Source organism: Microtus ochrogaster, unplaced genomic scaffold, assembly GCF_000317375.1.
Source record: "Microtus ochrogaster isolate Prairie Vole_2 unplaced genomic scaffold, MicOch1.0 UNK71, whole genome shotgun sequence".
Taxonomy (NCBI): domain Eukaryota; kingdom Metazoa; phylum Chordata; class Mammalia; order Rodentia; family Cricetidae; genus Microtus; species Microtus ochrogaster.
This window is the reverse complement of record NW_004949169.1, coordinates 1,563,836-1,584,774: the sequence shown is the minus strand read 5'-3', so window position 1 is coordinate 1,584,774 and position 20,939 is coordinate 1,563,836. Positions and strand designations below refer to the sequence as shown.

At 38.2% G+C, this 20,939-nt stretch overlaps 1 protein-coding gene and 1 pseudogene across 1 annotated transcript in view; one reads left to right on the top strand and one right to left on the bottom strand.

The window, feature by feature from the left end:
- The window catches only part of LOC101982181 (dystrophin-like), a 681,579-nt gene that overhangs the window by 331,576 nt on the left and 329,064 nt on the right, over positions 1-20,939 (bottom strand). The window lies entirely within an intron of this gene.
- LOC101981623 overlaps positions 17,344-20,939 on the top strand; it is a 58,353-nt pseudogene continuing 54,757 nt past the window's right edge.

Here is a 20,939-nt window from a genome sequence, read left to right as displayed (position 1 = left end):
GTTGAAAAAAATTTCCGCCTCCTCCCCATTTCCCCTTTCCCTCCCCCTTCCCCCCTTCCCCCACTCCTCTCTCACTCCTCTGCCCCTCCCCCCACTCCATTCCCCCTCCCTCTGGAGTCTAAATAGCAGTCCAGAGCAGTCCAGATTCCCTGCTCTGTGGGAAGTCCAAAGTCCTCCCCACTCCATCCAGGTCCAGGAAGGTGAGCATCCGAACAGGCTAGGTTCCCACAGAGCACAGAAAACATCTCCAGGACCATACTGAACATGCCCTGCCTCAATCCGCCACTGATCCGAGTAACAAAATCATTTTACCCAGTGCCTGAGTTTTTCTGAAGGTTTCTCACCTGCTGGCTGTCGGCCGGTACTTGGATATGGTCCTTTTCACCACACCTGCTGTAGCCAGATTTCAGGGATTGATGGCCAGGATGCATCTTCTGTAGCTTAAGTGATGTCTGAACACATGACCTCATAAGTACTCTTTGCCACTTGACACGAAAGCTGAAGCCTAGGGTCTCCCATATAACACGCATCTCCACATTTGGAATCTTTCCTTCTAAGGGGCTTAGTCTTCTTTCCACACTCCCAACCAAGAGGACTGCACAGCATGCTTGGAATTTTCAAATGTTTGCTGAATAGCCCTCCCCTCCCAAAGCTCCTTTAGTTTACCTTCTGTCCTGAAGCAGGATATGCTTCAGACATTCACATTTCTTTTGACCTCTATGTAGCTTGTTCAGTCAATGGTGGCTTCACTCTGTCCTCTTCCCTCCTTGCTGGCTCTAAATGTATTTGATTTCCTCGGAACCAAACAACCAAACGATAAAGCTGAGACCTCATGAGAAAATTGCTCATTCTGGGGCTGTAGATATCTTTTTTTTTTCTCCTCAAGCTATGGGTTAGAAACCCCAATAACTCTCACTCAAACTTAACCCTGAAAGGGGCACAGTGATCTTCACTATCCAAGACCCCTAGGATGACAAATAGGCCTAGGGGTTGAAGGGTTTACCTATATTGATTTAGAAAGATTTGGGTCTTCCACCAGACAAAAAGTTAAAAATTTTAAATCTCTCAAAAGGGATCTGCCCACTCCTGCTGATGCCATAGCAGAGACCATACAACAACCATTATCCAGCTGAAGCTTTGAAATCTCCAACATCAGGACCTATCTTCTGCTGCCACCTCATGGATGGCCATTCGAAATGACTCCCTGAGAATGTACTGTGCTTACAGAAATACTGATGAGTCCCTCAATGCAACCCCATGCATCTCCTGGTGGCCATCCCCTTCACAAAAGTAACTCTAAACTTCACATTCCATAGCCCTGAGACCATTTCCTCCTCTCCTCTCTGCTGGTACCTTCCCATCCTCCAGAAACACCAGCTGATTGCCTTTCAATAACCATCATCCACCTTGCTCTCCTTCTAGTATTGGCAGTATGTCAACACCTTAATTTCTAAATCCTAACTAGCTCCATAAGGAGTCTTCTTCTGGTATTGGTCTAAATTCAATATGCAGACACCTTAATCCATGACTCATGCATCCCCACTTCATTACGTGTTCAACTCATCCTCAACATTGAAATAGAAATGAGCCATGACCCTCCCAGTCCCAGTTCAAAAGCATCAGTATTGACTAGAGTCCTGTGTCCAGGATCCTGGGCTATAGTCTCCATCTATCCTAACAAGATAGATAATCCACTCCATCTAAGAGCCAACCTCAGACCTACAAAGTCAGATCACCTTCCTAGCCTCAGTGGCCCTATAAAACTCTCAACTTTCTGATCACTGAAAAGGAAGGCTCCTGTCTTGTCCTCAGTGAACAGAATTGGTACTACATTGTTAGTTGGTCAAGTGGAAAAGAAGATTAAAACATCTTACATGAATTGGCTTGTAAATTATCGTCTTCAAAGGCTGACTCCAATGTAAGATTCTTGCTATGATCCTCTTTTGGGCACTGATGACTCTTACCCCACCTAGGACCACCTTAACCCGAACCCTGTGTCATAACAATAACTGTTTCCTGACCCTTTAGAATTTGTTTCAGGGAACAATTAGTGAAATGACCCAAGGGTCAGTGATTCTGAAAGAGTTTCTTCAGGCTTCCTACTGTCTACTCACTGCCTGACTCCCCACCTTTGACTCATTTCCTATATTTCCCAAGACCCCTCTGACACCAATCCTGCTCAGCCAGAAGTAGTGATGGGAAGAGAGTTCTGGGCCCTTTTGTCAACAATAGGCTGGAATGTGAGGTCACACACAGGCCTCTAGAATGCTGTGCAGATGACAATGGTTAGCCTGAGATGAGGAAACAAAAAATTAACCCCGAGCAGTCAGCATAAACCTTCTTATCAGATAATTTTAGTTTCGTTTTTCTCCCTAAATGGCCATCTGCCACAGGCAAAATATATCTGATTTCCTAAACTGGCCTGACCATAACAAGTAGAGACTATTTTCCAGAGGGCAAAGCCCAATGACCCTGTTTTACCCAAGATATAGAAAAAAATTCCAAGAGGAAAGAATCTTCCCTAAAGCCTTCAAAAACCCCATAAAGCCTATTTCCTCTTCTAATTGGCCTATTGCTACCCACTCTTGTCAGACTTCCTGGCAATTTGTTTCAACAACCTCTATAAAACTTTTTATACCCATAGAGTGGTCAAGTTCAGTGGTTTCATGGAGCTCACTTACAAAATTGTGGACTTGATTATGATTTTGATGTGCTAATTAATACTTTCTCCCCATTCTTGAAAGCTGTACATGTACTTATTCCTCAAATATAAGTTTTTTTTTTGGTTTTTCAAAACAGGATTTCTCTGTAGCTTTGGAGGCTGTCCTGGAACTAGCTCTTGTAGACCACGCTGGTCTCAAACTCAGAGAGATCCACCTGCCTCTGCCTCCCAAGTACTGGGATTAAAGGCATGCAGCACCCTTGCCTGCCAAGGTTTTTTCCATAAAAATAGAAAGAAAAAAGTCTCAAATATCATGTTTCTAAGAATTTGGAATCTACATGAAATATCAGAGCTCTATATTACTGGATCAATAGTATATTGAGTATAATAACATATTAACTATCTCATAATTTGAAGAGTTGAAAAGACCACAAATGATACAGTCATAGTGTGACTAATTCTTTATTATGCTGTACTAATTTTTTCATAGAATATATTTTTATCCTGTTCTTTCGCTTCCCCCAACACTTTCCAGGAGTTCTTGATCTCCCTACCTACATAGCTTCATGTTTTTTCTCTCTGCCTTTCTCAAAACAATAAAAAAAAATCAAAACAGACAAACCAAAAGATGAAAGAAAATCAACGTGACAAGCAATACCCAAACAAAACAAAAAGCATACACAAAAAAATATGTTTTACATTTACCAACTACTCCTAGGCATGAGGCCTGCCCTGCAGTATGGTTGATATACCCAATGACACAATGAAGTAAATTGGTTTACCTTTCCCAGCAGGTATCAAATGCAAATAATTTCTTGGTTAAGGGCATGACTTTGTGTCTACTCAATTTTACTAGTTTGTTTCATTCTAAAGGAGATTAAGGACAGTATTGCTAATGAAGTTATTAAGCAAAAAGAAACAAGAAGAAACCGCGAGAGATGCTGTGATGAAAGCAATAAGTGACTTTGGTGAATATTCAATAGAAGAGGAATAGGTCAGACTTAGAATTCATATAGAGCTCTCGTCATTGCCTCAAGAAAGGAAGTAAGGTGAAAGAAGTAACCGAGGATTCCAATGGAGTGATGTTTTTCATTAATCTTAAACTTTAACATACTTTAACTGTACCTATGATTTCACAGTCAGTTTCATTTGGCTCTCTCTACCCTGTATTGGGGAATAATGCTGCTCACAGAAGCTGTAGTCAGTTTCATGCACAGAATATCTCTCAGTTGCCTAACACAACTGAGTGAGACGCTGTTGCTGAAGACACTTTGATTATAGAACATAGAGAAATCAAGTGGACACTGTACTAGAACCTTTCTTCCTGCTAGGTAGCTTTAGTATCAAAGAAAAGTGTAATGCAGAGTGCTGGTGTTGAAAAGTCATCAGTGCTAGAATTTGTATACTACAACACCAACTCTCTAAGGCAAGGTGTGCCTACTGGGGAAATAGCAGCATGATTATTAGGAGAGAGGGGGCAATCAACCACTTTCTTCTTGGACTGCAAGCTCAACAGGAGGAAATTGATGCCTGGTATTGTAAACCTGGTCAAAAACTCATGACTGAAGATGCCATAGGCTCTGACTGGTGGGCCAGGTGGCTACTCTTACTATTTTGTGAAGTGGTTCTCTTGTCCAATTCCCTACTAAGTGTGTTTAGACCAACGGATTAGTGTGACTTCTAACATTGGTTAAAGAAGTTTTGGTTTGTAGTGTGCGTCAGTCAGTGCAGAAAATCATAACTCATCAAGATGCTCAGAAAATGTGTCTGTTGAGTGTTTAGTCCTAAATGGGGCATTTATATCCTTCTCTGGCTCTAAGGTTAAAGGATTATCATGAAAGAGGAGGCAAAAGAATGCAAGAGCCAGAGGATCTGGAGAGATTTTTGGAGAGCTTTCTTCTGAACTTGCTTTAACTGTTGAACTCACAATATCACAGCAGTCATGGTTACCTGTGGAGGACCAGGCTTAAGCCTACCAACATTCCAGTCTGGACAGAAGAACAGTTCATGAGGTACCATGCATAGCTGAAAAGCTATTGGCAACTAGTGACTACACAGGAAAGGGTAGATACTTTCTTTAGCTCAGTAACCACTGATAAGTTGTACATACTCTGGTAATGATCCCAAACCTATGTTCTACAAGCAACCCTAATAAAACTGAGTTATTTTGAAATAATACAGAAGAGCCATGAGTAGCGGGACAACTTGTTGGGAAGTAAAGGGATTTCTGAAGGAGTGAGAAGGGGATAAAGCAGAGTAATGGGGAGATAAATGGTCAAAATATATTACACACATGTATGAAACTGTAAAAATATATGTGATAATTTTTCTTAAGGAATATTCTCCCCCTTCACTCAATTGTTCATTAAATGTCCATTCTCATCCCAGAGGTTTCCAACTGTTCATTATGTTGTTTTGTATGTCCTGCATAATTGTTGCAGGTACAAGCTACTTATCTAGATCCAGAAGACCCATGACATATATTCTATTCTATTCTATTCTATTCTATTCTATTCTATTCTATTCTATTCTATTCTATTCTATTCACTATCCTGCATTCTATAAAGTCTGACCTCTACATGTGTGTTGATTTTGTGTGTATATGTGCATGTGCATGCATTTCTTGATATAAAATATTATTGGGATTTTTTTTGTCAAGCCTGTTCCTCCTAACTGATATGTATCTGCTAGATAAATGATCATTTACAGATCCGGATAGATAGATACACAGATAGATAGATGGAGACAGATAGACAGATATGAATTTCTTCATGTGTATATGCACGCACATGAGTGGTAGGCAACACATCATGTTGAAGTATCAACCTGAAAACTAGGCATTCTCAATGCAGTTCTTCCTCTCCTCAGATTTTAGTGTATATTAGAGTCATATGCATGAATCTATTAAAACAAATTGATAGTTTCTCTATATGATTATACTGGTATACAATGAACTATGTTTTGAGAATCTCAATTCTAGGCTCAGGTCTGTCACTGACTGTATGACATATACTAGTAGATAAAGAAACATGCATAAGTATTAATTCTTCATATAAAATAAAGTTAATAATAATAGTCTATTCCTAAAGGTACTGTCTACACTCACCCTCTCAAACTCTTCATCTAGGATATATATATAACTATGAAAAAATGCAACAATAATAAAACTAGAGAACTTAGGAAAAAACTACCAAAAAATTAGCCAACATTTACCTTACACTTTCCTGAGGCAGAGATAGAAAAGAAATTATGGTAGGTTCTCCAGCTGTTATCAAATAAAAAGAAGGAATTTAATCTAAAGGTTTGTAAGAAGATTGTCAGTCTAAGAGTCCTGGTGGTCAAGGAATGAAGAACTGAAAGTAGAGAACTCCTGAACTCAGATAAGAAACGAAGCACATCTGTATTCTTTTTAATCACTGACAATTTCCCCCTTCTTTTTTAATTACACTTTGCGTTTAGAAATTATTTGTAAAATCTGAAATCTTGACACAAAGAATACCCATGGATATTATATATCACATGACATTTTCAAATTTCTCAATGTACCCGTTATACTCATCTTTTGGAAGTAACAATGGTCATTAGGTTGTCTTCTGTGTATTGTTTATGAATGTATCAAAAGTCACATAGCATATTGAAAAATTATCATGTGTTTTAGTGATTGCATTTTTTCTGGTTGTATTTTGCTAACCATGTGTATTATATATTCTGTGTTTAAAACAATATTATACAAAGCAGTCCACAGGGAACTCCAGACTGATTCTGTGATACTCCGCACAAACAATGGTTTAGAAATTGCCTTAGTTGATTTTGTCTTTGTGGATTTTCCAGTTTTCAGTTATAGAAAACTAATGGACTTTTGTATTAAGGATATTTATACAGATTTTATAAAATAACAGCATTTCATATGATTTTTCTTGGTATTGCTTTAGAGATTTTGACAGACAATTGAAATTTAGTACTTCAAAATAATAGAGTCATTTATTGAATTCACAGATGCTATGTGAAATACTTAGAGTTATATATATGGTAGTTTATAAGTGCAAAACAAGTTTGATTCTACACTTTTAAAAGTGATTGCTTTAAAAATTTTTAGGTATGTAGGTTGGAAAAGAGTTGTAATGCAAACTTGAAAATGCAAGAAGAGCTTTAGTGAGTTAATATGTCAGCTGTGGGAGCCCTGACTTTTAGCTGAGCCTCTGTAGGGTGTAAGATGCAGGAATAATCCTGCTGATTTGCATCCCAATCATATTTTTTTGAACTTGTATATATATCTATTTAGTTTTTTTGGGTTTTTTTAATTGATAATTTTTTTTTTGAGAAAAACAAAATTTCCGCCTCCTCCCAACCTCCCACTCCTCCCGCCCTCCCCCCACTCCTCTCCCCCTCCCTCTCAAGTCTGAAGAGCAGTCAGGGTTCCCTGCCCTGTGGAAAGTCCAAAGTCCAATCATATTTTAAATTTATGGAATGAAGCCATTCTGTAAGTTTGATGTTTGAGTCTGCCCTTATCTTGGAAAAGTCTTATAACTTAACAAACTCTTATTTTAGCATCCTAATAATTGGATCAAATATATAATCTCACAAATTTATGGAAATTTAGTAGCCTACATAAAGTGCAGATACAGAGTAAGTTAATATTATTGTGGTGCTTGATGCAGTTATAATCTTTATTCTCAAACTCCACAACAGATTTGAAACCTAAAATTGAAAAATAAGTACACAAATGTTTAAGATAACACATGATGACAAGGAGGAAGATTTGAGGTCCAGGCAGCCACATAAAAAGCTGGAAGTAGCAAGCTGTTCAAGTATGTCAACAGGGTGTGTGGTGTGTGAGTTACTGGGATGAGGTACTACAGGACGACCCCTGGGGCTAATTGACCATTAAACCTAGCTGAAACTAGAGCTCTTTGTTCATTCAGCAAGAGACCTTGTCTCAAAACTCAAGATGGAAAGTGATAGAGGAAGAAAATCTCAACGTCAACCTCTGTATGCATGGACCCAAGTAGCTGTATGCACACACACACACACACACACACACACACACACACACACACACACACATCACATTCACATCCACATCACACCATCACATCATGCCACAACAGAAACAAGAAATATGAGGATAAGGCAAATTGCCAACTGAAATAACCTCTGGATACAGATCTGCCTTCCCTAAGATATGATGACTTGCACCATTTTCATGGGCTAGGGAAACATCATTTTTTTCTTTTCCTAGATTTCTATTAACATATGCTAATTTTACTCAATGGTCTTCATTTTGATATCTTTACACACATATTTTCATCAGATTCACCTTCTTTTTAACCTCCCTTGTCACCCTCACTCCTAATTACCCCCTTCCTCTTCTCAAATAGCTTCCCTTCTATATTCATATCTGTTTTGTTTTAGGTCACCTAAAGAGTTTAAATAGGGTTTCTTATATGAGCATGAGAGAATGGTTCTTTAGAGAGCATCAGCAACTAACCAGTGGCTACACGAAAGAAGAAAATGTCTCCCCCTCCTCAGTAGCTTCTAATTGCCTAGCAACCCTCAGGGGGTATGAAGGACTGGGGATGCCTTTCCCTCAGCAACTATTCATTGCTTTTAAGGTCCCAAGTATGTATTACCAAAGGAAAATATTATATAAAAAATATAAATTTTTACTTATAAGCATTTTCAATATTCACAGAAAAATACTAAATATTCTACTATTTAAGGATTTTTTGATAAAATTTAGTAAAATCTATCATTTTACTAATTGAGAAAAGTAGTAACCACTCTTTTGAAAAGGTGTGACTATGTCTGCTTCCAATTTCCAGGAAAATCTATATATGTTTTTCATTGGGTTCACCTTATTATTTGGTTTCTCTTGGCTTGTGAACTATAGGCTCAATGTCCTTTGTTTATGGCTAGAGTCCACTAATGAGTGAGTACATATGATATTCATCTTTTTGGGTCTGGGTTATCTTACTCAGGATAGTGTTTTCTATTTCCATCCATTTGCATGCAAAATTTAAGATGTCATTCTTTTTTACTGCTGAGTAGTACTCTAATGTGTATATGTTCCAAACTTTATCCATTCTTCCATTGAGGGGCATCTAGGTTGTTTCCAAGGTTCCGGCTATTTCAAAGAATCCTGCTATGAACATAGTTGAACAAATGCTTTTGTAGTATGATTGGGCATCTCTTGGGTATATTCCCGAGAGTGGTATTGCTGGATCCTGAGGTAGGTTTACTCTCAATTTTCTAAGAAACAGCCACACTGATTTCCAAAGTGTTTGCACAAGTTTTCATTCCCACCAGCAATGGATGAGTGTTCCCCTTACTCCACATCCTCTCCAGCATAGGTTATCATTGGTGTTTTTGATTTTAGCCATTCTAACAGGAGTAAGATGATATCTTAAAGTTGTCTTGATTTGCATTTCCCTGATTGCTAAGGAAGTTGAACATGACCTTAAGTATCTTTTGGCCATTTGAACTTCTTCTATTGAGAATTCTCTGTTCAGTTGAGTACAAGATTGCTGGGTAATAGTTGGGAGCATAGGGGTTGGGATGGGGTGGGGAAAGGGGAAAATGGGGAGAGAAGGGAGAAGGGAAGGATTGGGGAGAGCTTGGGGGAATGGGAGGGTTGAGATGGAGGAAGGGCAGATATAGGAGCAGGGAAAAAGAAACCATTTTAGCGTTGGCAAGAGACTTGGCTCTAGAGGGGATACCAGGTGTCCATGGGGATGTCCCCTGCTAGGTCGTTCGGCAGCAGAGGAGAGGGTGCCTGAACTGGCCTTGTCCCACAGTCACACTGATGAATATCTCGAATATCACCATAGAACCTTTGTCCGGCAATGGATGGAGATAGAGACAGAGACCCACATCAGAGCAACGGACTGAGCTCCCAAGGTCCAGTTGAAGAACAGAAGGAGGGAGAAGATGAGCAAGGAAGTCAGGACAGCGAGGGGTTGGTCCACCCACTGAGACAGTGTGCCTGATCCAATGGGAGCTCACCAAATTTAGCTGGACTGGGGATAAACAAGCATGTGATCAACCCGAAATCTCTGAATGTGGCTGACAATGGGGGCTGACTGAGAAGCATTAATAATGGCAGTGGGACATGTTTCTGCTGCATGTACTTGCTTTTTGGGACCCTATTCTCTTTGGATGCACACCTTCCTAGGCCTTGATGGAGGGGGAAGGGCCTTGGACTTCCCACAGGGCAAGGTACCCTGCCCTCTCTTAAGACTGGATTGGGAGGGAGAAGGTTGTGTGGAGAAGCAGTAGGGGAATGGAAGGAGGGGAGAAAGTGGAAATTTTGACTGGAAAAATAAAAATATAAAAAAGGAAAAAATGTGACCATCTAATTTTGAGATAATACCTGTCAATACCCCAGATATCTATTCTTTTGAATAGTACATATTAAAAGAAAGCATAATTGTCTATCAGGAAGATAAAATATCAAATACTTTAGTTATTCTTACATATGAAATCAATGTATCATGGAGATTTTTTTCCAATGTAAAATTAAGTAACAAGAACATTACACGACCCATGATAGTTTTATAATGAATGTAAAAACATCTCTTCCGTCAGAATTTCTTCCATTTCATTTGCACAGGATGTATTTGAGAATGTAGCTAAATTGTAGACTTTGATCAATGCTGGATCTGCAGTGGAATCTGATAATTTTGTTAATCATGAAATTTCAGTTGCTGCTGCCCTTGCTGAACAACAGACCACCACAAGTTAATCTGTGATGTGGGAATGATTTCTTATTAATAAAGAAACTGCATAGGCCCATTTCATAGGCCAGCCCTTAGGTAGGCGGAGAAAACAGAACAGGATGCTGGGAGAAAGAAGCTGAGTCAGAGAGTCGCCATGGTTCCCACACTCCAGGCAGATGCAGGTTAAGATCATTCCTGGTAAGCCAGCTTGTGTGCTACAAAGATTAATAGAAATGGGTTAGATTAGTATGTAAGAGTTAGCCAATAAGAAACTGGAACTATTGGGGCCAGGCAGTGATTAAAAGAATACAGTTTCCATGTAATTATTTCGGGGCATAAGCTAAGCTAGCCATGCGGGCGGCCGGGTGCTGGGGACGCAGCTTTGCCGCTCTTAGTTCAACAAATCTGAACTCTCTTGGTCCTCTCATCATTTCTAAGGGCAGTCATAGTTAATTTTCACAAAAAAAAAATCTTTAAAAAACACATTTTAAAAAAATTCATCATGTCTTTTTCTTAAAACATTGTTTAGTCATTGTTGAGAGTACACAATTATAATAGGGATAATTTTTACAGGAAACAAATTTAAGATGTTCTATTTAGTTGTTTTCTGGAATTCCTACTTGATATGGAGTTTATACTTACAAAATGCATATAAAGAAATGATGAGTCTGGGCTTTCAATTCTGTCTCCCATCAGCTGTATTCTTCCAAGATGTATCTGTCTTCCTTTCTGACACTGTAAGCTCCTCTTCTCAGCTTGCCTAAGCCAAGGCCTTCCTTATTCTGCCCTAACAGTCAAACTCACTGGCATTTTTCCTTCTTTAAAGATGTGGATTGTTTAATACCCATGGAGAAAATGATAGTAGGAGAAAATTACTTGCAGTAACTACCATGGGCAAGAGTTACCCACAGAATTCACTAACAACACCTCCATCAAGAGGTCAAACCTATAGACACATGGTGCTACACACCTGTAATCTTGCACTCCGGAGGCTGTGAGCATGAGGATGGTGAGTTTGAGGACAGCCTGAGCTACATAGTAAGATTCTATGTAAAAATAAAAAAAAAAAGGAACAAAAAGAGCAATGCATAATTTGGATGACTGTCCTCAGCACTAGCAGAAATCAACACATTTGAAAGTAGATGTATGCAAAGGTTAGATCACTAGGAATAGCCTGCGCCTTCTCTGTGTGATTCTCCGAGTACGCATCTTGGGAACCCTAAAACAAAGTGCTGTCTTAAGCCACTAACATAGCATAATTTTCTTCATGTAACAACACAAAACTTACAATTATATAGGCAGGAGAGATAGTTCAGTGGTTAAAATTATAGGCTGCTCTTCCAGAGGATGCAAATTTGATTCCCACCATTCACAATGTGGCATACAGCTTTCTGTAACTCCAGTACCAGAGGATCCAATGCCCAGTTCTGGCCTGTTCCTCCAGAACAGTGGATACAGATGTGATGCTCATACATCTAGTCTTATAAAATATCAATGCACATAATAAATAAATAAATCTCAAAAATATGAAAAAAGTACACATTTATCTTTCTAAAAGAGAGAGACACAGCCTAAATCCTATTTGTCTTGACTAAGACCTTGATATTTTTTTTCTTTCTTATTTCTGGTTCCCTGTCTTATTGTGGTCTATGTATGTTTCTATTTTACAAACTACCCTTACTTTCAGAACTCAGTCTCTACTTAGTAACGTTTGAAATTCTTGTGGCCCTATTGGGCTTTTTGTTTCTGCTTTCTCTTCTAAGTATATGCTAAAATAAACCTATAGACTCATAGATGACCACCTGGGATTGCAACTCTCATATATGTGTTTAAAAAATCTTTTTACACATACACATACACACATGAACTCTCTTCGTGAATTTGAGAGGAAGTAGGGTGACATGGTAGGAGTTGCAGTGCAGAGTGGGTAGGGTAGAAATGATATAAATATAGTATTTTTTATGAAATTATAGAAAATGTTTTCTCAAATACATTATGCAAAATAAAATTAAAAATTTCAAAATATTTTTTATATTCAATTGGAAAGATCCAGTTTTCATATGCAATATGATCAGTATTTATCTTAATAGTTAGTTACTTCTTGATATACACCAAAATTTCTATTTCTATTGTAGAAAAACCATTTCAGAAATTTTGACAAGTCAGTGCCATAAACTTGTAACCCCAGACCATGGAAGACAAAAACAGAAAGATGAGACATTTAAGGCCTGTTTGGGCTCCACTAGAGCCTGTCTTAACAAAAATAATCAAAACGAAATATAAAATACTGGCGGTATTAGAAGAACACAAACAAAGGAAACCTTTACTAAAATGTTTATCATTTACTTGATAAACAATGGAAAAATATGGAAGTGTTTTAGCAATTTTCATCAACATAATTGATACTATGAATTATATACTAGAACATCCTAATTTTATGTCACATACTGTTACCAATCTAGACTATTTGATTATTTATTTATTTACTTATTTATTTATTTATTTTTTTTCGAGACAGGGTTTCTCTGTGGCTTTGGAGCCTGTCCTGGAACTAGCTCTGTAGACCAAGCTGGTCTCGAACTCACAGAGATCCGCCTGCCTCTGCCTCCCGAGTGCTAGGATTAAAGGTGTGCGCCACCATCGCCCAGCTTGATTATTTTTCAAAAATAATCCTGTTTGTTGTTTAAGAATCTGCCACGAAAGTTCTTGCATAGTAATTTTTCACTATCTTCAGGTCTTGGGGGATATGTTTGTTCTTCTTTCTCACAGTTTTTCTACTCCTTGTACCACTTGGATTGGGGGCTAGACCCAGAAAAGAACATAGAACATGAAGAGTTAACTCAGGGATAAAAAAGTTGGCAAATGAACACATGAACGAGTGAATGCATGTATAGGTTATGGCCTACAATTCCTTTAAGACTAATCAAAGCAGTGTGCAACGTGATATACCATCCTTTGTTGACAGCCATGGGAGGTCTACCCCTTTGTGAACAGAAAGAAAGGAGGAGTGGATGGGGGAAGGGCCTGATGTGGGGGAAAGAATGATAGGAGAAGAGGGCCAGGAAACTGCTGTTGGGGTGTAAAATAAATTAATTAATTAAATAAAAAACTAATCAAAGCAATCTGAAAAATGAATGGGTCTTTTTCAAACCCTAATTAAATGTCCATTAATAATTTTCTTTGGTTAATATAGTTGTAAAACCTAGAAAAGTATTGGTTTTCTTGATGCTTTAGGAAATGCATATATTTTGTAAATCAATGTTCTTTCTCATATACTTTTTAAATGTCTCCTTTTTCTGCACATGCCTTTCAAAAATATTGTATTCTTATTACACTCATTCATTTTGTGCCTGTCGGTATATTCGTTCTCTCTCTGTCTCTCTGTTTGTGTATGTATGTATGTGTGTGCATGTGTGTGTATGTGTGTGTGTGTTTCATGTTGTATGCTCACATGCTAAAGACGACCTTTGCCAATTACAGGACAATTTTCAGACCTATGTTTTCTTCTTCTACCATGTGTGTTACAGGTATCAAATTCCAGTTATCAAGCTTGACAGGAAACTTCTTTACCCACTAATCCGTCTTTCCGGCACACTATAAATAGCTTTCAACTGAACTATTCTAAGTATTTGAACTTGGGACTCTTTTTGGTTGTGTGCTTGTTGTTGTGTAAGGCATGGCCTCTCTTTCTCCCTCAGGCTGTCCTAGAACTGAGTTTGTAGGCCAGGCTGACCTCACTTGTATTTCTCCTTTCTGTATCTGCCTAGTGCTGAGATTACAGGAATGTGTCACCACTGCCAGCAAAATTATTTTCTTTTAATTATCTTTAATATACATTTTCTAGTTCATCTGCCTCTTTGGCTTAGCCTCCACATTGATAGTCCAAAATCATCGCCTTTGATTTCAGCATCATTTCTGTGTTACCCTGTAAATGTCACAACTGCTTCCTCACAAATCAGGCTATGCCACTTTGCAGGCCTTCCCTTATGACTGAGGGCACTAGCACTTGTGCCTGTTAGAGGACACAGGCCTCCAATAGGGCAGGAAATGTAACCTCAACCTCCCCTGTAGCATGAATAATAGCAATCCAGGGACAGATATTTGGGTTAAACCTGAAGGACAGAAAAGCAAAGTATCAGAGAGCTCTTGCTTCTATGAAATTTTCAGACTGAAAGAGAGCTAGTTCCTCTCTCATCCTGCCTTATGTTCCTCTCTAGTGCTGGGATTAAAGGCGTTCACCACCACCGTCCGCCTTCTATGACTAACTAGCGTGGCTGCTGGGATTAAATAAATGTGTGTGCCACCACTGCCTGGCCTGTATGACTGACTATTGTGGCTGTTTTGCATTCTGTTCTTCAGGCAATTTTTATTTATTAAAATACAAATGAAATATCACTGCACTCCCATCTCTGATACCCAGGTCCTACTTCTTATCAACACCTTACTGAATGTTAATATATTGTAACCTAGCCACATATAAGTGTACAAAAAAGCCATACATTACATTTAGATCACCCACCACCTACAAAAGCAAGGGATTTTCTTGGTTTCTCTGGATGGAAATACTTATTCTTTCTACCCCATTTGGGACCCCATTGTATTGATGATACCATAATATCATAACCTACCTAATAAAGTGCTGTAGGAATTCCTACCACCAGTAGCCTTTAAGTTACCTGCCCACTTGGGCATGGCATTTTATACTGTTTATGCCAATGTAAAGCACATGTCTGGCCTCTTTTCTGGCTGCGAGATTCGGTTGCTGTTCCCCGTTCCAGCAGAGGATTGTGATCTGTGAGTCTACTCCTAAATAAATAACCCTCTATTATACTCAATTCTGAGCCAGTGTGGGATTTCTTTTAAGTGTCCTTCTTCAATAGAGCTCTTCTTATGAGCAACTGAGGTCAGCTGCTTTCTGTCAAGACCTTAAAACACCTGGTGTTTTCTATTATACACCCTGTCATTGTCACAACTCTCAAGTACATGTATTGACTTCCTTATAGATATCTACAAACAAATTTGCCAAAGACTGTGAACATTCCAACAACCTATGTACATCCTATCAACATAAAGCATATGAAATTACCTAAATAGAAATCAATATCTATGTCTTGCAAGAGCAATCCTTCAGAGCACACAGGCATCTCTAGATACATTTAAGCTTTAAGATAAAAGGTAGTTTCTGAAATACGACCTACGATCAATAGCATTGTCAATTCAAATCAAATAATAAGATATGCACAAGTGTCACAAAGCCACAATTAAGAGATACAAGGGGAGGCCAGCAGATAGGATATTGTCTAACCACAACCTCCTGTTCCTCTCTAGCAATTGTTCTTGTAGATTCAGCATTAAGAGGGAAAACTAGATGTAAGCACAGAAATGTCATTATAAAACTCACCCTGCAAGCATTTCTTTTTTTTATTAAATTTTATTATTCAGTTAAGGATCTCCGCCTCCCCCCGCCCCGCCACCGCCTCCCATCTCCCTCCCCCTTCCCCGATCAAGTCCCTCTCTTATCAGCTTGAAGAGCAATCAGGGTTCCCTGACCTGTGGGAAGTCCAAGGACCGCCCACCTCCATCCAGGTTTAGTAAGTTGAGCATCCAAACTGCCTAGGCTCCCCCAAAGCCAGTATGTGCAGTAGGATCAAAAGCCCATTGCCATTGTTCTTGAGTTCTCAGTAGTCCTCATTGTCCGCTATGTAAGTCCGGTTTTATCCCATGCTTTTTCAGACCCAGGCCAGCTGGTCTTGGTGAATTCCCGAAGGATCATCCCCATTGTCGAAGTGTGTGGGTGTACCCCTCGCGGTCCTGAGTTCCTTGCTCATGCTCCCCCTCCTTCTGCTCCTGATTTGGACCTTGAGATTCCTGTCCAGTGCTCCATTGTGGGTCTCTGTCTCCTTTCATCGCCTGATGAAGGTTAATATTCAGGAGGATGCCTATATGTTTGTCTTTGGATTCACCTTCTTATTTAGCTTCTCTAGGATTGCGAATTATAAGCTCACTTTCCTTTATTTATGGCTAGAAACCAAATATGAGTGAGTACATCCCATGTTCCTCTTTTTGGGTCCGGCTTACCTCACTCAGGATAGTGTTTTCTATTTCCATCCATTTGTATGCAAACTTCAAGAATTTCTTGTTTTTTACTGCTGAGTAATACTCTAATATGTATATATTCCATACTTTCTTCATCCATTCTGAATAAATGGGACCTCCTGAGACTGAGAAGCTTCTGTAAAGCAAAGGACCCTGCAAGCATTTCAAACATTCCTTGTTGTGAAAAGTCAAACGGATTAATATTTCAAACTGGAAGAAATTCTAAACTTAAAACCTCTGTGCTTCCCATTTAAATCTGATCTCCAGAGGTAGTTAAAACCACTAGTTGTTAGGTATTTAGTCACATAAAAATGTAGACTTGGAAAACCAAGGAAACTAATAAGTTAGCAAATAGTATCTTTAACAAAGCTGTATTTTTGAATGTGTAGCATTTATACTATTTTCCCACAGTTCTAGTTACAGTATATTTAGTGATAATTTAAATTTAGCTGTTTTATGGAGAGAGAAATGATGCCATATTTAATATGTACTTACTCCTCTTCCAGAGAACCTGAGTTCAGTCCTTCCTGGGTACCCGTGTTCAGTTCCCAGCCTCTATGTCTGGTGGCTCACAACCACCAGTAACTCTCACTCCAGCTCCAGGGTGTCTACCACCCACTTCTAGCCTATGCACTCCCATGAATATACATGGCAAACATACATATGCACAAAACAAAAATAAATCTTTAAAATATAGTGGGTTTTTCAGATAACTCTTCAACCTGGAGTCAGTATAATTTTGTAACTAGTGGCATAGTAATTTGGAGGTTATAATGAAAAAAGAACAACAAAAAAACTACAGGACTTCCATGTAAGTCCCCTAAAATTCCAGTGTCATTCAGTTTGCCCATCCTTCTAGCTTTTGGCGAGATGTACATTTACACCTGTACCATTTTGGATGCCTGTGTTCAGGCTTTTAAATCTGCTTGTGTCCCAGAAGCAGCAATCTGTAAGTATGTTGCAGTTTGTGTCATCTCAGAGTAGTCTTAAAGTAATGATTGACTACTCTGTGAGGGGAGAGGATAGCCCAGCCCCTCTACTTTAGGCTGTTACAAATTCTGAAGTATGTTTTAGGCTATTACTGTGGAACTAGTCTCAGACTAGGAATGTGCCTACAACTGTCTCTTACATATCTTCTCCATTTCTGTTGTACTTCATCTGCCATTCTTGGGACTGCCCCTTTTAAATCAATTTTATGGAATATGTGAATTCTCCTCTTCAGATGAACTGCAAAAAAAAATGCAACCTAGAAAATAAGATCCCTCTTACTGCTAATAGTAAGGGTATTATACTTCGTTTGGATGACCCTAAACACAACAGGCACACAAACACACTACAATGTTTCCCACACACCCACACATGAATACATACACACATGCACATATATTACAATATTTCCCATGCATGCTTCAGGACATTTACTAAGGCAACTAAGTTCTTCTTTCTGTTTTAGCAATCCCATTCCTGTATTGGGACACGGCATCCATTTAAAACTGTTTACTTAACAACCATACTACTTTCTCCTCAATACTTTTAAAATCTGATTCTCCATAGAAATTGTCTATAGTTTAACCTTGGTTAATGTCATCTGTATATCCCTGAGTACAGTAAAATGTCTATGAAGCACAGAGATGACCCGAAATCTAAGTGTCATCTTGCCTGTTTCTTGTCTAAATAGACTCAGGTTTTCTCTACAAATTTTAAATGTAAACATTTTTCAGCAGAACTGTATTTTATATCACAAGATTGTTATAGTACTTCTTATTCATTATAGTACTAGACATAGAAATTCCCCAGTTACTTTCCCTAAAAAGTTAGAAGAAATAGTTTTGAAAACTTTCAACATAAACAAATGATATATGTTTAAAGGGCTATATATTTCCCTAATTTACAAATCATACATTATACACAATTATTCAAATCTCATATGGCACCCCATAGATATTTCAATGATTATGGTTTTATGCACAAATTCAAACCTTAAATATAAGATGTCTACCTGTATTTATAAATGCTGGTGCATTAATAATCTGTGAGACCCCATAAATAAGGAATAACATACTTTATTACTATAAATAGCCCTGACTTGTAAATATTTCTTAAGGCATTTGTTTTATTCCTCACCCTAATTTTCAACCAAGCATCTCAGAAGTAGCGGCAATTTAAAACTTTTGACCAAAGCAAAACACTTGAAAAATGGTATTTTCCTGAGTGAATTCATAGTACTTCAGTTGACTGGGTGTTAAACAAGCTAACTTTACTTATATATCGCTAAATAGAATACTTAATGAATATGAGACATGATTAGCATATATTTGGGTTTGATTGATTTAGGCATTTAAACTTTATAGCACATTTAGTAACAATACACTATAAGTAGCAAGGAATAAATTATTGGAATAATAGGACATAGGTATATTGATCAGGTTAGGTTTTGTAATAGTGTAATATTAAACTGATTAAATGAATTTTTAATTTCAACAAAATATTAGAACCCACAAGTGCCATGATATGTGGGTATGATTACTATCAGAAAATATTGAGTTAACAAATTAGTAACATACTATTACAGAACCAAACAAGCTTGGGATATCTGTCTATTCATTACTTTAAAAAATTTTTAGTAAACTGGAAAAGACAACATTTTCAACAAATGGTGCTGGACAAACTGGATGTCTACTTGCCAAAGAAACCAAATAGATTCATACTTTCTGCCCTTCCCAAAACTCAATTGCAAATGCTGCAAAGACCTCAACATAAAACCAGATACACTTAACCTGCCAGAAGAGAAAGTGGGGAAATAGCCTTGAAGTCACTGACACATGAGAAGACTTTATAAACAGAACACCATTAGCATAGCCACTAAGACCAACAATTAATAAATGGGATCACATGAAACTCAAAAGCTTCAGTATAGAATAAAGATACCATCATTCAAAGTGGCAGCCTACAAAATGAGAAATTGCTACCAACTCCACATCCACTAGAAGGATAATATATAAAATATATAAATAACTCAAAAAACTAGATATCATGAAAACAAATCACTCCATTTAAAATGTGGTACAGATCTAAACAGAGAATTCTCAAAAGAGAAAACCCAAATAGCTAGTACTTAAAGAAATGTTTAACATCTTTAGTGACTAGGGAAATGAAAGTCAGAAGTATTTTGAAATTTCATCTTACACTCACCAGGCTGGCTAAGATCAGTCAAATGACAGTTCATGCTAGCTAAGATGTGGAGTAATGGGACCTCTCATCCATTGCTGGTGGAAGTGAAAACTTCCACAGTCACTATGGAAATCAGTCTGGCAGTTCCTCAGAAAGATTGTCATGAATCTTTCTCAAGATTCAGGTATACTCAGCATTACCCAAACAATGTTTCATCCTACCACAGAGACACTTATTCAACCAGGTTCATTGTTCTATTCATTGTAGTCATAAACTGGAAACAACCTAGATGTCCCTAAACAGACGAATAGATAAAAATATGGTATATTTAAAAAGTGAATTTCCAAGGTAAATGGATGGAACAAAAAAAAATCCTGAATGAGGTAACTCAGATCCAGAAAGATAAATACAATATTCATTTGCTTACATGGAGATAAAAGCTGTTGAGTAAATGATAACCAACAGTATATAGAACCACAGAGACCAGGGATAAAGTGAATGGGGAAGGTCAGCTAGATTTTCCTAGGAAAGGGAACTAGAATAGGCAGTTATCAATGGATTCAGAGAAGAAATGAGAAAGAGAGAATCAGATGGAGAGTGGGAGGGAAGAGAGAGGTGAGGGAAGGAATACAGGGAAAGAGCGAAAATTAAGAACTGTTTGAAACATGGTATGAAAACTTAAGAGAGGTGAAACTTTCTAATATATATTCATATATGAGAGTGCTCTACTGAAATTGCCAAACAATGAAAGAGAAAGAGCCCACCAACTGGCTATCTCCTGTCACCAAATGAAGCTTTCAGCACAAGAATTGGGTTTCATCGAATTGAGTTGTTGGCTAATGTGGTTCCTGGGAAACCCCCAAACAACTCAGGCTGCTTCACAGACTATAGGTTGTTCTCCACAAACTGACAGGAAGACCCCATTGTTGAAGACAACACCTACACAAGGCATTGAACATGAGAATTCGAGCTGGTGCCTGTAGAGAGCCTTCACCCTATGTTTTAGCCGCTTTGGTACAGGAAGGAACAAATGAACTCTGCACTCTGCAGAAGGAAAAATGCAAACACCAAACTATGCAGTCCCTTTGATTTACAATGGTAGATATTCTTGCAACATATGCTAGTACATAACACTAGTGGGAGTAACCAACTAATATCTGATTTGATTTAAGGTCCATGAGATGTACTCCATTCTTGACACTGTTTGGGTGACCAAAACCCTGAGACTAGATAGCCCAGGGACCTATGGTAAAACCAAATGATACTGTTCTAAAAAAAAAAAAAAAAAAAAAAAA